The 19,719-nt window shown below is 37.9% G+C and overlaps 1 protein-coding gene across 2 annotated transcripts in view; it reads left to right on the forward strand.

Moving 5' to 3' along the window:
* The window catches only part of LOC6041172 (uncharacterized peptidase C1-like protein F26E4.3), a 68,403-nt gene that overhangs the window by 31,853 nt on the left and 16,831 nt on the right, over positions 1 to 19,719 (forward strand). For both annotated transcript variants that reach the window (XM_038262570.1, XM_038262574.1), the window contains one exon: positions 13,638 to 13,671. The gene's annotated coding sequence lies outside the window, so the exon portion shown is untranslated. The remainder of the gene's footprint in view (positions 1 to 13,637; positions 13,672 to 19,719) is intronic.

Here is a 19,719-nt window from a genome sequence, read left to right on the forward strand (position 1 = left end):
GCCAGGCTGTGACGTTGGCGTAAAATTTCGCAAAATAAGAGAAGCTCAGTGGGTAATCGACCATAATAAAGAAGTTGGAGCGGAAAATGTGGGCGATTTAATCGGCTGGATTGACCTTGCGAGATTTTGATTGAGTCGTGACTGGAATGCTGTTATTTGACGCAAACGGAAATCTGGAATTTTGATCGTTTTGGTGAAATTGGCAACATTGCCGAATGTAAACAACGATTTTCCCACCTTGCCTTGACCTTGGCACAGAAAAATCGCAGTATAGATTATTATGGGATTTTCCATTTTGATCGTTCTGACGAAATTGGCAACACTGCACAATGTAAACAAAGACTTTCCCACCTTGCATTGACCTTGGCAAAGAAAAATCTCCTAACCAATTTTTATAGCATCTCCCATTATGGCAATGTGACAAAATAAAATATCATCCACCAATTTCGCCCAATCATCGCGCTCTTCAAAACTCAAGTGGAACCGTCTAGACAAGAAATCTCACCCACAATCCGATCGATCGATCGTTTACCGATTTCATTAGCGCTGACAGCTCGGCCCGGCCTCTTTCTAATACTTGTTTTGTTTACGCCGGCGCGGTCATAATATTTGCGCTAAACACTCTTGAAGAATGCGATAAAACAAACTGAGCGCGGTCGCGTCTTCCGCTACGCCGTGACCAGTTGGCGGCTGTGGGAATCGGAACCGTAGTTGGGACGATCCATGAATGGAAAGTGAAAATAAACAAAATTTATTGGCTAGTTTGACGGTTTGCTAGGGGATAGTTTTAAAAAAGTTGCGAATAAAAGGCACGTGACATTGATTTCCCACCTTTTTATCGACCTTGGCACTTCATAAGGATTTTGTTGTCGTTCCCACCATTAACCACTTGATGTTTCTGAAGGGGTATAGACCACTGTCAAAAACCCTCACCCTGCCCAAATGTCAACCAGGTGATCAGTCGCCCGGCCGTGCACTTTCCATGGCGATCAGTTACAAGATCGGTAAGCTGCCGCCCCGCTGAGAAGAGTTGCGAAAAATGACCGCCGTAAGCCAAAAGTTGTTTGGCCGATTGATAGCCGGTTGGCGCCACACTTGCGGCGTTGAACTCCACCGCGGCGTGCAGATCATCAAGTGGCCACCACTACCAGGGAGGAAGCAAATAATTCGCACACGCGAGAGTAGTTGGCACGATTGCCGCTAGAGAGCGCAGCGGTGAAAGCGAAAGTGAGAGTACACAAGAAGTATGGACACATGCAAATCTTGAGGGGGATGCAAAGCAGTGTCACGATTGGATCAAATCTAATTGCACACATCAATATTGTACGGGGGCCTCGTGACCAAGATTCTGGGAAGGCTACGCGGAACTGACCGTTTCCGAAGGGGGACGGGGGAAGGAGTACACTGCTAAATGTTTTCATCAATTAAGGGAACCCTGCTCAGCTGGTAGCTTGGGCTGCTGACAGCTGACAGGCTGGAATCCGGATGGTTAAGAATCTTTTCGAGGGTCATTGTTTACATCGGCTCTTCGAGTGCCCACTTTGTATCAACGCTCAATTTGCAGTGTACCTCAGACGGAACGGATGCGAGGAGTGGCAGTTAATCGCCCTTGCCGAACGGCTCACATTTTTGCACTCCCACCGCGATTTGACGCGCTAAACGATTTCGTTTATCGGGCCCGATCCCCGCCGGCTGAAAACCTGAAATTTTATCATAAATCTTCAACACCCATTCCGGACCATTGGGCAACCGAACCAAAATAAACCATAAAACCGACCTGGCCCCCGGAAAAGTCTGTCCGAACCGCCCAAACGGCTAGATTTATGCCCAAAAATAATGATAGGTGTAAAACGTCAAAACATCATAAGAAAATCAAATGGTCCTGCCCTGCCTCCATCTTTATTTATTCAATAGCACAAATTTAAAATTGCACGTTTGATCCCATTAATATTGGCCACCGTCCGACGACCGGCGGGGAGCAGCAAACCCCATTTGCCCTCTAGGCCGTTGGTGGAAGGGCGCGCGTGATCCTCAGACCGGCCAGGAAGCCGACCAAAAAACCGGTGGGCAAACCGAAACGATGAAAGATATTGAGACGGAACGGCGCAAAACGTTTCGTGCAAATCTCCGAATCTCTGTCCGGGGTATGGCTCGAGGCGGTTTTGTGTGGCAAGTGGTTACGCCGCAGAAACAATCGACCGAATAGATCATATATCTTACTTTGCATAATGAAAAGAAAAGTTGGTGCTACCGGAACGCTTTCGCCGAATTCCCACCTCTTTCTAGACGCCTTGGTAGTGTGAACGTTTCTGGAGGGCACGTGCGTCAGCTGTCAAACGCGCGTGTGTTCTCATTCAAGCAGTCATTGTTTATCAGTGGTGACAGCGTGTGCGTTTGCGATTAGTGTTCCGGACACAATTTTTAACGTAGAAATTTTCTAAGCTTTCAAGAAATATGATGACAATTACGATCGCTCCTGACCAACATCAACCGGGAGCCACGGCCACGCCGGGTGGTCCTCGACGCCGTAATTGACACCCGTAACGAATTTATTGACACTGATTGGTGCTGCTGCTGCCGTTTGCTTAGTCCCAGCCTGCTGCCTGATATCAAGTGTCGCGCTCTCGATTGGATGACCCAATTTCCATCGGGCACGTGACAATGCAGATCGATTTCAGACCGCGCCGATGACAGCAGCGTGTCAATGTTTTTGTTGTTCAACGGAGAGGGGGAAGAGGCAAAAAGTGCGTCTGATTGATTTATCGCCCGGTTAGATCGGAGAACGCCTGGGAACACACGTCTGTACCAAAGAGATCCGTCGGAAAGTTGCGCAATCACTCCCAATGAAAGAGGTTCTTTCATCCCTCGGTGATGATCGGTGAAGGTGAAATCGATCGGTTCTCGATCGGTAGTGGCGCGGCGGTTCGGAACTATGTGGCGCCAAGCCGCTGACGTCGCCTTGCGGGATCAATTACGGGCTTGCAGGAGGTGCTGGCGGGGTAGATCAAGCTTACCGCGGAAATGAACCAATACGCCTACTGCGTTACATTATCTGGTGGTTCGCGAAGGTTGCCCAGCGATTGACAGTCTGGTGAGAAAGCGGCAGCTGACGCAACGGGGGATAGAAAAGTGAAACGAGCGCAAAAAGAGTTACTTTCTCGTGGAGGTGGTGGAAAATTTATTGTCTCCCGATTAGAATCTAACGAGCAATGGGTTAGGACCGTTTAGACTCAGGATCAATTAAAGTCCACTTTCATCGGGGTCTTTCTAACGTTTCGCTAACCCCAGCCCCAGTGCCTTTGACGTGAACCTCGACGTAATTAAGCCCCAGTGACATTTCAGCAGGGCACCATGAAACAGCTGATTCGCGAGCGAGTGAGCGCTCGCTGCTTGCTTGGATCGCTATTTTATCATGACTTGCTGATCTTTCCGGCGCGGAACACGAACCGCGTCGAGTTCAACAATCAGCCCGATTTTGATCTGCCGCGCGCGCGTGCTTGCTCATGTTTGTTGTTTGTTTTGATTTGTCTTAATTGGCTAATTGCTAGCATAATTTCGTGATCCAGCCGGGCTGATAATCGGCGTTGATTCTTGTTCGCGAATGAGCCGGTAACGAGATGCAAATTTTGAGCGGTATTGAGACATTTTGCTCTAAACTCGGCTGCGATGACGTCTGCTGCTGGACTTGAGCTGTCGGCAGGCTCTTGAGCTCTCGTGTCAATAAATTTGAGTCGATGAGCTGTCAAAACGTGGAATTTTCCATTTGGCACGATCTGAGCTCGGCGCTGGCAACCCTGCTCGCGTCATTCGCGAAAAACAGAAAACCGTCCATTTATCAGCTGAGGCGACCACGAGGAAAGTAACACATGAGCGCTTTTCCCACCTCCTCAGCCGCAATTTTCCCTCATCAGCATCCGACACACATCGTCCAATCATCTGCTCTGTTTTCTGCCACTTTGTGTGAACACGGCAGAAAACGTGCCTCCACAGACAACTGGATGCGAACTCGTTGACGTTTGGTTAGAAGTCGCGACACGTTTGACAGTTCTACCTTTTTGTAACTCAAATCGATCACAAGTTGCAGCAATTTTCAAGTATCAAAAATTCGAAGAGATGTCGCCAAAATGCAAAAAACCAATGACATTCCAAACGTCAAAAAATGCTCATCTGTAACTCTGTGATCTCTGCAATCCCGAATCAGCTGGTCTTGGCTCGCGTCGTGTTTTTGTTGTTGTTTGCAAATAATTAAGCGTGAAGGTCGTTTTCGCAACCCGTTTTGCGACGCATTTGCCGTGTCAACACGGGGTTTCCTCTCACGGGCAAGCCGCCAACGCAACCCGGAGACATTGTCGCGCGGAACCAATTTTGGACTTTGACTTTGGAAAAAGGTTCATGAACATTGTTCACGTTTCGTTCACGCAGGCGTTACATCCTATTGTCATTTTGACAATTCGGCGAAACGTTCATCAAACAGGTTAAGATGACGGTGAACTCATTTGCCAAAACAGGATACCATCTGAAACTGTAACACAGTTCGGTCCATTAGCGAAGATAACACAAACAATCAGATACATTCCGCGCGTGAATCGCGTGCCGCGCAACCTTGCCATTTCTCACTTTCACCGCGGCGCAAACATCGCGTGGAATGTCAAACATTTTGACAGATTACATCAGAATTTGACGTTGACCAGGGACAAGCGTGCATCCTCGTAACGCCCACCGGGGCAAACTTTGAGCAAATTGACGGTATTTAGCCGCTGCAGCGCCGATTAAGACAGCTCTCGGTTGTTTGAAGTTGGACCGCGGCGGTCGTCGGATTTAGCCGGAGGACGTCGCAGAATTGAGGCGGGGGGCGTTGGCGTGAGTAATTGATATGCGCACGAGGCTAAGTCTTTTGCCTCTCGTTTTTGTTTCTCGGGGCCTGGAGGAAGATACACAATGTGAGGTTAGGTTGGTAGCTTGGAAATGAAAACAAATTGCGTCCCCCAACGCGCGTGGACAACAACGAATGACTTGATGTGAGGCGTTGCCAATTGATGACACTAATGAATGACTCTTCGTTTTTTAAGGAAAGATGTCAGTCCTTCTAGAGCGTGTACTTGACAGATTCGCGTAACGCTTCGGGCGTTACGAATCCCACCGTCTGCCAAACTGGCAGCACTGTTTTCGTTGAAAACAAAAGTCGCCAAACTAAATTCACTCTCACAAAGGAATTGTGGCACTGCAGAAGCTGAAAATTTCAACAATTTTAATTAGCTCTTCCTGGCATTCGACTAACATGGCGAGGCGGGGTCGGGGTGAGAAAAGCGAAATTTATTAAACCACTTGTATTAATTCCGCTGCTCTCGAAATAGGTTGTACGAGTATTGGCGGTTGCCAAAAATAGTTGGTGGTTTTGGCAGAGAGCGCAAGCCGCTGCAATATGGACATCTGTGGGATTTGTTTTTGGCAAGTTTTAGAGCGTGTTAACACGAGAACGAATTATAATTGCTTTTGTTTACGGCTTTTTTGTTTATGGCAGATGAGCAATACTTGAAAAGGATTGTTGTTAATTAGTCGAAGCATGTTTAGTGATAAATCTTGAGAATTCATTTCAACGTTTATTCACATACAAATTAATTTCCTTGTTGTGAATTATTATGAAACAATAGAAAAAAAAAATGTTTTTGAAATTTGAATTATTTCCGAATCAGTCCGACCAAAGCATGCCAGAATGTCTTAGGGTTAGTCAGCCCTACTGCGTTGTGTTTACCGCAGAGAGGAATCTGAGAACGGATCACATTTCACATAATCTATAAAGGAAGATGGATGCGTGGACATACCGTACCAAATGCTCCTTAAATCCTCATATTAAATCTATCACAAATTAAAAGAAAAAAATATCAGTACAAACATTAAGAAAAATGCCCCATATCTCACACCTTTCAATCAACTCCACTTTCTGACTTGTTTAGACTCACAGCACTGAAGTAAACTGCAGCAGATTAATGGGTGGAATATGGAATGGCGCGTTCGGAACGGGTCGCCACGCCGCCGGACGCCCCCGCAAATCGTCTAGCGATCGGTTGATTATGCAAAAAAAAAATCCGATTCTTTCCCTTTGCCAGCCCATACAGGTTGAGAGACGCACAACGTGGTGCTGGAATGTAGTTTAACTTGAATAATTTACCCAGCAGGGCTTTACAAATACATATTTTGTTTTAATATTGTTAATATTAATTTGACTTGAATATTTAAAAATCATTCCAAATTATGATCTCAATAAAAAAAAAATGCTAAGCAATTACATTTCACCTTCAAACAATAACCAAGGTGTCACACGAAGGTAGCTCTGCTGCTGCTGCTGCTGCTCGGAGCTGTCAAAGCAATTACCCCAGAAAAGGTTCGAATTTCGAGCAGTCCAGAAATGGGCCCGAGTAATAAATTGGGGCACGTGTTCTGTGTCATGTTTGGTTTGCTCCACCAGGAAACGTCCGGACCAGGTTGGAAATGTCAATGGATGCATATTTTATTGGACTTTATTTTCGTGTGTGTGGCAGCACTTTTTGGAGGAGCAAGGATTGGATGGAATTTGCATATGGAATGGGAAGCTGCGTTGACTGGTGGTGGTTGAAGGGCATCGATATTTTTTCTTGAGAGGAAGGTGCAATTGAAATTGAAAGGTTTTTGTTTTCAAGTGCATGCGGAATTGTTTTACTTTCGATTTTGAATGTGATTGTAATCGATACATTTCGCATTAATTGGATTAAATAACTTCCTCATGTATATAAATTTAAATTGATGTCTTGACACTGCACGTTAACATTAAATGTTAACTTTCAAGGAATTAAATGAAGCTGATGTTTGTCTCATTATTATATTTCTATTTTACTTCTTTTTTCAGTACTTTTGTGTAACAATCTTATGACATTAATTTTTAAATGTGAAGGGATTTTTTTCTATTTTTTGATTGCTATTGAACAATTCTCCCCGGAATCCAGAAAAAGATATACTATTTTAGCAGCCTTCAATACAAAACTGGTACGTAAATAGGATATTTGTACCTAATCTGGGCCTAGTGCCCCTTTTTTGGGTCTACCAAAATTAAGTCAACGAAATTGTGCATTTCACCAAATATGGCAGGAATCTGCCACTTATGAATAATATGTGCTGTCGTTATCCTCATTTTGGTGGGCAAGAATAATTCTGTTTTTCCTCTTAAGGGGTTACATACATGTAAATCGTCAAAAATGTCAGTGGTTGGTATGAGTACGCATTTTTTTTTTTGTAAAATCTTTTTGCAGGGCATTTCAATAAACATTTTGATTTATAAACAAAATAAATATGAAGACATTTCGATGTACCATTGCCGAGATATAGCTATTTTTAATTAGCAGTTTCAAAAAACAGGTGCCACGATATCTCAACATTGCTTTGACAAAATCGGCTGAAAATTTTGGTGAAGACTCGTTAAACCAGTCCTGTGTGCGTGACGAAGGCCGATTTTTAAAAAGTTTATTTTTAAAAAAGATAAACATATTTTTGTACTTTTCATATAAAAAACATCTGTTTTTGATTTTTGTATTTTTTTAAAAAGCAAAATTTCAAAATTGGGCTTCGTCATGCACACGGGATATGTCTAAGGAGTCTTCACCCCAAATTTCAGACAATTTGGTTCATCCCATCTCGAGATATCGTGGCACCCGTAAAACAACTTGGTGTTTAGAGAAAAACATTCACAAAGTTTGACAGTTCGCTTTGCGCATGGCAAAATTGCGAAATTAAATCGTCTCTTACTCAGTTCACTCACGAAATATCTTCATGAAACTTTCAGGAGTGATTGAAAATCATCTTTTTAGTGGATTTAGTGAATTTACTGTAATTTGAAATTTTGTGATTTTCTACATGTATGTAACCCCTTAAATTAGAAATAACGCAATAAATATGTCACAAGGTCGAAAAAAACTCAGCATTATATTGGTGGTTGCTCAATCTCGTTTCAAAAACAATCACTAAACTGCCACCAACTCAACAAAATAACTGATTAAAGTTACTTCGTCCATCTCGGAACGCATGGATATATTTACGGTATATTTGACACTTCTCCAAACTGAATTTTCAGTGTGTGCGTGCTTTTCACACGTTAAAGTCTTTCTCGCATATAGCGGGTTTATTGTTTGGATGTGCAATAATTGTTTAATTATATTTGAAACTCATTGATAAATTATATAAAACCATGACCAAGCTATTTATGCACGTAATGCAAGTGAAATCAATCATTCGAAATGTTGATTTGTGGCTTAAAACATCACAATGATTTAAAATGTTTGTCGACCAAATTTGTGCGGCTGTACTGTACGAGCTGGGGCTGAACCGTACGCCAAATATTCTCGCCACGTGCCTCGAGATTTCAATCAATTAGACGGCAGGTCGAAATAGGCTCAAAAAAGGAGCAATTTGTCCAAAATAGGGACAAAAATTGTTTTAGTTTTTCGGACTTATACCGCAATATAAAGTATGTTTGTGATTAAGTACGAGCATTAGCATTGAAAAACCAACTTATTCATGTAATATAAGCAAGGCTGCCTATAGCAGCCATTGAGAATACACAAGTTAAAAGTGCGCTTGGCTTAGTAGGCCCAACATAGAGACAAATACCCTATTCTAAAATCTGTTTCTTTTGAAAGATTTTTTGAAATCATTTGGTGTCTTCGTTGTAGGTATGGATGAGGACTTTTCAGAAAAAAGATAAACGGAAGTAAAAATCTGATTTTCAAAACTATCATTTTTGTCACAAAAAGCAAAATAAACTACAAACCATACTCAAAAATTTTATTGTAAAATCGCCATCAATTTGTCATCAAAAAGTACTTTTCAAAAAAATTGATTCTGTGCACCACTTTCAAGGTACATGGCCATTTAAAATTTGAAATGTTTCCAAAATCTCACCCAAACAGTCCCTTATGGTCGTATGGTCTTACTTATGTTCCAATTACCAATGTTAAAATAAGAATTTTCTGATCATCTTGAAAAAAAAATTGGAATGAAAACTACCTTATTGGAAAGGACAAACATTAAATTTTACGGATTTAAGGAAATTGGTGTTCTGAAAAAAAAAAATTAAAAAATACCTTTTTTCGTGTATGTATGTATGTATGATCCCCATACCCGCAGGCAACTTGGTCCTGGAACACATGTGAGCGCTAGGTGAACATTTCGATCATCTTTTACTCCGTAATCTGTACACCCACGTGCATAAGTTTTTTTTGCACGAATTTTTATGCTACAAATACCGGCGCATAAAATACAATGGTTTCCCTCTTCCCACCCCAAGCGCCGGAAATTTGTAGCGGGTGTAGGGACACTTTGCATAGACGCCCTTGCTCCCATCACGTCACTGAGGGTATGGAGCGACGAGAAATTAATAAGCATGCCCCCTCAGTCGAACCTTCATTAGAGAAGCAGGCAATCCACAACTCACAGCGAACGACCAAGGGAACACCCTACCGCGTATATAGTAAGATTGGCGTGGTTGGTCTTTAGTGAAATGTATGAATGTTAGAGTGGATGGAAGTGTCAATTTAAAATAAAAATGGAAAGCTCTCACCAAATACGAAGAATCTTCGAAACCAGCTCATTTCCGATCGTTTCGCCACATGTCACATGAATCTTGACTTTTCTTGAATCCCTGTCTTAATCAGCAGAGCTTCCGGCAGCAATCCTGATACCGCACGATTAACTGCAAGCGACCCACTTTAATGAGGATGAATGATGATCACCACCCACATCTGCTTCGACAATTCTTGAAAAACGACGTCGCCATTCTGGAATTTATGTTGTCGAACTGGAACCACTGGCAACGCTCTAGCTGATGGCCACTTCGTGAAGTTACCCAGGTGATCTTCTTGTTGCTGCTGACATCTCCTCCCGGTGGAGCAACTCTGCCGAGTCGAGAAAGTCGTATTTCAAAAATATCACCGAAAAAGTTTACCTTTCACTTCCATCACTTCAACTACAAATTTCTTGAACCGAAAATTATAAAGAGATCTCCGTATTTTAAGAAATTTTACACTTTTAAAGACGATTAAATGGAACAAAAATGACAGCGCTCAAAAAACGCGTCCGGACACGGGCACAGATTGCTTCGATCCCCATTAAAAAATACCTTTTTTCGTGTACTTTTTTTTCAGATTCCGATTTGGTTAAGAATAGCTTTTCTTTATGTGTTTTCCTACACTGAAATAAAAAAAAGTACTAAATTCCTAAATTCTAGGAATTTTGGCTCCTTTACTTATTTAGTAATTGAGTTTTTTGGATTATTTAATAAGAAAAGGAGGCAAAATTCCTAAAATTCAGGAATTTTTTACTTTTTTTTTATTTCAGTGTATGCATGATTTTTTTTTACAAAATTTTGCATTCTTTTTTCGATATTAACAATGTCCATTGGAAAATACCTATTTCAAATTAAGCCTTTTTTGCATCATTAGTTTTTCTATGCAAGCCTCCATTTAGTTTTGTGGGATGGTCTTACAAAATGAGCTTGTGAACATTCAAAAATATGTATCTTGAGAGCAAAAAAATAAAAAAAAATACTAAAATTTAAACAGCAAGCCATAATCTTATCATTTGAATGAAAAACGTGTTTTAAAAGCATTTTACATTAGTTCACTAGTTTTGCAAACATTAATTTTCAAAAAATGGAAGATTTGAGGAAAACAAATTTGGAATTTCCATTAAAATTTCAAAATTTGGAATTTCCATTAAAATTTCAAAAAAAAAATTGAAGACATACTTTTTTGCCCCCTGATTTTTCTGCCCTTTTTTGAAGGGGGAGGAAGAACAAAAACTTTTGAAAATATTTGTACCAGCCTAAAAGTTTTTGAAAAGTAAGGCTTGTACAATTTTATTATGAGTTTTTGTTTCTCGGCTCTGGTTGAGAACACTAAAGTTTTAATTTCAATATCAACTTTAACATTTTTCTGATTCTTTATCACAAATTGTTTTATGAGTAATTCTCAACAAAATCAGCCGATTTCGACCATTTTTATTTTTCATTTTTTTTTATTTGACTCAAACTTTGAGTGGGTTTTCCTCATGACCAAAGAAGCTATTTTATAAAATCTGTATTTTTTTTTAATGAATTTTCTGATCAATTTGGTGTTATCGGCAAAGTTGTAGGTGTTGTTGAGGAATGTTTAGAAAAAAATAAGGACGCGGATTTTTGTTCCGATTTTTTAATTAACTTTTTTTTCACAAAAACTCAATTTCCCAAAAATCGTTTTTTTTATATGATTTAAACCAGCAACTTTTGAGCCATAGAGAAGTATGGTCAAAAATTATGCTGCCGAGTAATTTTTTTTTTAAATAGTGATTTATGGAAAAAATAAATATTTTATTCATCCTATTTTGTAAACTTAATTTTTTATGTTTTTTTTTTTTATTTTGAAGTCAATAAGTACTTCACAGATTTTTTTGTAAATTTTCATGATGTAGCAAAAATATGTATGATTTTAGCGAAATAGGTATATGCGATTTTCAAAAATAGTGGCCATGGGTGAGCATTTCTAAAAATATTTTTTTTTATAATTTTATGATTGCTATAAAATTGTCTAAGTGACTAAAATCTTAGTTTAAATCTTAAAAGTTGATTTATTTACGAAATTTTCAAGTTTTTAAATTTGAGAAAATCCTAACAAATTATCAGTAAGGGATAAAATGAGTCAGTCCAAAATCTAAGAATAGATCATATGACTCAGTCATCAAATCAACCCACTCCAAGCAAAGTTCCTGGTCTCCTTTCCCATTCACTAGACCAGTTACGTAAATAATATTGCGAAATTCCTGTGAAATTCCATTCCGACTATCACTTTTGCAAACTCCCATTGTTTGCATATCACTTCGAACGCCTTTACTTGGTACCCTTCCTCCCCGTCACCCCCCATCGTATCGTTATCTACTGAACTAGATCTCTCGTCGTGGTTGAGTCAACTCTTTGGAAAAAGTGTCAACTCCCGGACTTCAAACTTTACACAACTCAACTCCACACACTGCGTGCCGCGCGCTGCCTCAGTTCAATGTTAAGTGGAATCACTTCACGAACGAACCCCGATTTGCATACCCATTAATCACCGCCACCAACCCTTCTTCCGTGTGAGTAATAAATGCTACAATGACACCTTGCCCTTCCCTCCTCTCCCCCTCGTATTCCTTAACTTTTAAAAGTGCTTAATTAATTGACGGACCCCTCCACCTCCATCTCCCGCAAAAACCTTCTGTTATCAACATTCCAATTGCTGCACTTCACCGCGCCATCTTATCCATTTGGCTCAGGAGACCAGGCCCCGATGAAGTCATTTAGCTGTCATTCCCCGGCCGGGTTGAGTGATTGCAATCTGGTGCAGCAAAAAAAAAATGCTCGAAAAAACTGTCCGCTTTATTGCATGCACGAGCGCGGGACAAGCGATCCCATCTGGAATGCACCCACACTACACAGTCAGGTGCAGGTTGTTTTGGGACAAGGCTGGTCCGAAAGGACATGTCGCTTGAAAAGTGACCGAAAGTGATTTGGAGATAAGCGGGATGACAGGAACATAAGTTTGTTGAACTGGAAGAACACGTTTTCAAATTTAGGAGACAATTTGAAGATTAGTTGGTGGGACAGGACATGATTTGGGACAAGATATGTTTGTTGAGACAAAAAAATGAAAAAATGTCAAGTCAAATTACTGTACCTTCAAAAATAACATACAACAAGATTGAAAAATTAGTTGAAACCACACTTTTGGGACAAACTTGTCTCAAAGGACCAGTTTTTGAGACAAGCCTTAAAAATGAAATTGAGACAAAATGATGTTTTGAATACAGTCTTGAAAAAAACTAACGATTTTAAAGCATCTGGCTTAAAAGAGTATGCTTAAAAAATGAAGAAAAAATATAAAACAAAAAATTGGGACAGTCATGTAGTTGGATAGATCATGAGACAAGTGTACTGACATGTCTTAAAAGTTTTAAGACACTTTTATGGAATTTTCCTAACAGTTCAAAATTAAATATGCTCTTTAAAAATTATTTAATTGATTATGTTGACCATTGTACAAACTGTAACAAGCCTGATCCAACACTTTTATGGACAGACTTTGAGACAAGTCAGCTACTGGGACAAGTCTTGAGACAAATTAACTGAATGTCTTGGACGTTTTGAGACGGCTTGAATTGAAATTGTTAAGGTATTAAAAACGACAAACTCTGTTAAAAATCTTATTTTGACAATTCTCAAATTTTTTATTAAACCTGTCCCAACACCTTCACCCCACCCTGTCCCGCGCTAACTTTTGAGTGCAGTTTGATGCTGGCTGCCGGTTTTTCTGCTTCTTTTTTTCGTAAGCTGATTGATTACAATTTATTGATGCTGACAGCAACAAGCTGGTATGCACTTTGGGCACTGTTGCTGCTGATCTGAACGAAGAGATTGTTGTTTTTTGTTAGTGCATGAGCTTTTGAGCTTTCAGGGGATTTTCGAGTAGTTTGGAATTAAATGAGTGAATTAAGGATTTTTTTGGGGTGGGGATGAAGTAATTGATGAGGACTTCCGTTTCGGTGCTGCATTTTCAATATATTCAAACAGTTAATAATTAAGGTTTTTTTTTTCTTTTTTTCAGAACCGTTAAATAACATTCATCAAAAGTATATGAGGCAAGTATCGAATTATGTGTATCATAACCATCTCAGACTCTGTCAAAGAGATTTGTTAGTTTTCAAGGTTATGATTGTAAAATTCAAACAAATTAGTTTTAAATTATTGTTCAACCCATAAATGTTTGAAGGACAATCGAAAATCAAAAATTCTCCATTTCCTTGTAACGGATCACCCATTCTGCCCAATTTAATTCGATTCCGCTCCCCTATAAATATGTTAAATTGCCTCTTAATACGACAAATTGACAGATACGCCATGTAAGTGTCGCAATTTCTGGTCCCAACGTGGGTCAACTGCATTCAAAGTGGGCAAGGTCGCAACAAAAAATGACATCGGTTCCTTAATTTAGGCTGAGGGGAGCTACCAATTTGGGCGATTTATCACCACTTAGTCACCCAGTTGTGTGTACCAGCGACAGTCGCCACCACCAAAGTGTCAGCAATCAATCAAAGCATATGAAGCGAGCGAAATAAAAAAGTGCAACGGCTTCTGATGTTGGGTGGTCGTTTTTGCTTGGGATGATGTCTCTGTTGGGGCGATGGTGATATCATCTGAAGGAGGTTCAAAGTTTGAAGTGAGATGTTTTTCTTCATTTGACAAATAATACTTCTTTCTTATTAAGGTCTTATGAACAGAAATATTTTTACAAAAGTTCGGAAACGTGCAAATATGAATCACATTGCATTTTTTAAAAAAAGAATTGAAGGTGTAAAATCATTCTACAAATAATATCAGGGTGACCACTCAAATCCCATTTTCAAAAGTCCGACTTTTCAAATCGAAAACTGTTTATAAAATAATCGTCAAAATTTCTGTACAAATAAACAATAATGATAACAATTTGAGCAAAAAAAGAAATAATACTTTTAAAAATTCAAAAATGGGAGCACTCATAATAACATTTTTTAAACTTACAGGATTTATCATGGTTCTGAAAGCCCTTATCCAACATTAATAAGCCTTTATGGCCTACTTAAAACCTAAAATGTTACTAAGGTGGTTCCAAAAGAAAAAAAAGATAATGGAAAAAAGTTAAAAATAACTTTATGTTTAATTCAGTTCTGATTTTTTAAGAAACTCTTCAAACTGAGGACAGTCTTATTTTTTCTAAAAAATCAATATACCTTCGAATTTATGGAAAATATTTCTATCGGGCACTTTTTTATTTTTAAATGGAAATGGATATTTAGTTACCAAGTTGTCAGTATTTTACTTTTTCAATATTATTTCAATGAAAAATCCAGTTTGATAAGCTTTAAGTTTTAAGTTTTGTCACATATTTTTAATAAATTCAAAACGTCTTCACGTCAATATAGATCTGTGAATTGGCATTTTCATTTTTTTCAGAACCTCAAATTCTAATTATTTCTTTTCCAATAAAGTTTCAAATCAAAACCTTGTCAATACCAACCAACAAACAAAATTTCGAAAAAAACTGTTGGCAGTTACAGTGAAATTTAGCTCCAAATTTATTCAAAAATATATCAAAAATGAAAACACTAAATATTTATACATATTTTTATGTATCATTCAGTAGAAGGTTTTTTTTCAAATAATTTTTCCTTCTCTTGGCAAATCCATTGTTTGAATATCCAATTACATCAAAATGAACTATAGTACAAATCATAGTTGAAAGGTACTCCAAAACTCTATTAGGTTATAAGAATTACGAAATTGTGAATTGATTATTTACTAATAAAAACAAATTGAATTGAATTGAAAATATCATTCAGAGAGACAACCAGAACATTTTTTTTTAAATAAATTTTAAGCTTTACAATGCACAAAAATTTAAGATTTATTTAAAAAAAAAATAAACATCATAGAGATGACTAATTGAAAATTATAATCCTAATTTATTTTTGTATATTTTTCAATTAACTTGAAAATAAATCAAACAAATTTGGATCATTAATCTGTGTTAAGAGGCAGTATTTGTAAATATTGCTCGGTTTGTTCTAGAGGTCTTATCGAGGTGCTACGATTTGGATGAAACTTTCAGCGTTTGTTTATCTATACATGAGATGAACTCATGCCAAATATGAGCCCTCTACGACAAAGGGAAGTGGGGTAAAACGGGCTTTGAAGTTTGAGGTACAAAAAACATAAAAAATCTTAAAATTGCTCGCATTTCCGTAAAACTTCATCAATTCCAACTCTCTTAGATGCATTTGAAAGGTCTTTTGAAGCACTTCAAAATGAGCCATAGACATCCAGGATTTGTTAAACTTTTTCTCATAGCTTTTGCAAATAACTGTTAAAAATTGATTTTTTTTAAAACCTTAATATCTTTTTGCAACAGCCTCCAACACCCATACTCCCATAGGTCAAAAGTTAGGTAATTTCATGGACTATAAGCCTACGGTAATAACTTTTTGGCCAATCGCAGTTTTTCTCATAGTTTTTCGATTTTTCTATAACAAACTTTTTACAACGTTAGTTTTTGCCCTGTAGGCTCCCATAGCGGCACTTTTTGGTCTCAATTTTGTCATATTCGGAATCCTCGAAAAATTTCACGTTAGTTAGAAGTATTGGAGTTGAAATTTTGATTTGAAAAATAATTAAATAAAACATTTTTGAAAAAAGAAAAAGATCTTATTTCCTTTTGATCAATACGTCAAATGCTGTATCAAGTAGGCGAAAACCTGTTTTACCCTTAATCCAACAAATTGTTAAAAAAAAATTAATTCGTTCTAAATAGCAATTTTTCCAATCAAATTTACAACTCCAAAACTTCTAACTAACGTGAAATTTTCCGAGGATTCCGAATATGACAAAATTGAGACCAAAAAGTGCCGCTATGGGAGCCTACAGGGCAAAAACTAACGTTGTAAAAAGTTTGTTATAGAAAAATCGAAAAACTATGAGAAAAACTGCGATTGGCCAAAAAGTTATTACTGTAGGCTTATAGTCCATGAAGTTACCTAAATTTTGACCTATGGGAGTATGGGTGTTGGACGCTGTTGCAAAAAGATATTAAGGTTTTAAAAAAATCAATTTTTAACAGTTATTTGCAAAAGTTAAGAGAAAAAGTCAAACCAATCCTGGTTGTCTATGGCACATTTTAAAGTGCTTCAAAAGACCTTTCGAATGCATCTAAGAGAATTGGAATTGATGAAGTTTTACGGAAATGCGAGCAATTATAAGATTTTTTATGTTTTTTCGAACTCAAACTTCAAAGCCCGTTTTACCCCACTTCCCTTTGTCGTAGAGGGCTCATATTTGGCATGAGTTCATCTCATGTATAGATAAACAAACGCTGAAAGTTTCATCCAAATCGGAGCACCTCGATACGACCTGTTACACATTGGTGAAAAACTCGCTCTTAAGCTCATAACTTAATAATCTTCCAATATAAATTAAGGATGTAATGTCTTAAATAGTCTTTTCATTCTTAAAAAAAAGTAAATTTAACCATAAATTTTCAGTTAGAAAAAAGTAAACTTAACCTTAAATTTACAGTTTGAGTGGAAAATTCTTAAGGGGTTACATACATGTAAATTGGCAAAAATTTCAAGGGTTGTTATGAGCACACACGTAGTATTTTTCAAATTTGTTTTCAGGGCATTAAAATTGCCGAGATATAGCTATTTCGAGTTGGCCGTTTCAAAAAACGGGTGCCACGATATCTCAACGTTGTGTTGACCAAATCGGCTCAAGATTTTGGTGAAGACTTACTAAACGGGTCCAGTGTGCATGACGAAGGCCGATTTTCAAAAGTTTATTTAAAAAAAGATAAAAATATTTTTCAGTTTTTCATAATTAAAATCAACAGTTTTTTTGATTTATGTGATATTTTAAAAACCTAAATTTCAGTCAATTTGGTCCATCCCATCTCGAGATATCGTGGCACCCGCAAATCAACTCGGTGTTTTGAGAAAAACGCTCACAAAGTTTGATGGTTCACTTTGCGCATGGCAAAACTTTAAACATAAATCGTCTTGGACTCACTTAAGAGCGAGTCCACGAGCAAAGCATACCCATCTCGCATCGACCTCACCAATCTGCCTGAAATTTTCAGGGATTGTTTGTTCATATAAAACTAGCATCTGGCCAAAATATGAGCACTCTAGGTCAACGGGAAGTGGGGCAAATCGGGACACAAAGTTTGAAGGTTCAAAAACGTAAAAATCTTAAAAAGGCTATAACTTAGGCAAAATTCAATTTAATTTCGAAATTCAAAATGCATCTTAAAGGGCTTTAAAAATGCAACAAAATGCAGGATAGAACATCCAAATTGGTTAATTCTAAAGGGAGTTATTGGCATTTTAGTGAAAAAATAGCATAATTTTCAAACTGAAATAAAAAAGTGTTTCATCCAGATATCAACTCGGATCGACCTGCAGCTTGTAGGGGACATCTGGGACTACCATCTGAGACTGAGACCGCTTTGGGTAAGGCAGTTTAACATATCAAATAGACACTTTTACTTTTAGTGAATTTTTTGGTAGTAAGTTTTTGCTCGGGGGACCCCTTAGATCCCATTTTCTGGTGATAATTTTATCATAATCGTGTTCCTGAGACAATTTCACAGAAGAAACATGCATTAAAATGTTTGTTTTCATCCATTTTAACCCTTTAAATAATAAAAGTTAAAAAAAACTTTGATTCACATTTATTGAAAATCAAGTTCGTTTCCAAGGATACTAGATGACACCAAAAAAAGCAGCTTCTTAATTTTTTTTATCTTTCATTTTTTAAAGGGTTAAAATGGTTGATAATATACATTTTGAAGTATGTTTCTATTGTGAAATTGTCTCAGGAACACGAATATGATAAAATTATCACCATAAAATGGGATCTAAGGGGTCCCCCGAGCAAAAATTTACAACCAAACAATTCACTAAAAGTAAAAGTGTCTATTCAATATGTTAAACTGCCTTACCCAACCCGGTCTCAGTCTCAGATGGTAGTTCCAGATGTCCCCAACAAGCTGCAGGTCGATCCGAGTTGATATCTGGATGGAACACTTTTTTATTTGAGTTTGAAAATTATGCAATTTTTTCACTAAAATGCCAATAACTCCCTTTAGAATTAACCAATTTGGATGTTCTATCCTGCATTTTGTTGCATTTTAAAGCCCTTTAAGATGCATTTTGAATTTCGACATTAAATTGAATTTTGCCTAAGTTATAGCCTTTTAAGATTTTTACGTTTTTGAACCTTCAAACTTTGTGTCCCGATTTGCCCCACTTCCCGTTGACCTAGAGTGCTCATATTTTGGCCAGATGCTAGTTTTATATGTACAAACAATCCCTGAAAATTTCAGGCAGATTGGTGAGGTCCAAACGACGTCCCATACAAAGGGGTATGCCCTGTTCGTGGACTCGCTCTTAAATCATCAAATATCTCTATGAAACATCACCTTTTGAAAGGATTTAATAAATAATCGGAATTTTTTTATTTGAGGTTTTTACATGTATGTAACCCCTTAATCGACTTTCTCTGATCGAACTTAAATTTGAGAGAGCTGTTTTTACTTTCAAAACATGCAAGAATCTCGTACAGTCCAGACTCGATTATCCGAAGTTCGATTATCCGAAGGTTTGTGTGAGACTTCGGATAATCGAATCACGAACAAAAAAAAAATGTTTTCATATTTTTTTATTTTAGGGGTCATACCTAAGCTCAACACGAAACAATTTTTTTTCGTGATTCGATTATCCGAAGTTTCGATTATCCGAAGTGAAAGTTTTCCGAGCCCTTCGGATTATCGAGTCTGGACTGTATTTCATCAAAATTGTGCCAAAGTTTTGTGATCTTCATATTTTTTTTACCGAAACCCAAAAATTTATGTGATTCGATTGGATTAATTCATGTACCTTTGTCAATGTTTTGAAAAAAAGTTTTTGCTGGAATAATCTTTCTCTATCCATCCGTGTTAATTTGTGTTATGTCCCAACCATTTTAAAGCAATTTGTTGCAACTATTGCTAACATGATAAACAATCTATTGATAATATGATAAACAATGTAAAAATCACGCAAAAATGATCACGAAAAAACTAAAATTTCTGAAAAATTGAGCTGAAGAGGATTATAGTC

This window comes from Culex quinquefasciatus, chromosome 3 (assembly GCF_015732765.1).
Source record: "Culex quinquefasciatus strain JHB chromosome 3, VPISU_Cqui_1.0_pri_paternal, whole genome shotgun sequence".
Classification (NCBI taxonomy): domain Eukaryota; kingdom Metazoa; phylum Arthropoda; class Insecta; order Diptera; family Culicidae; genus Culex; species Culex quinquefasciatus.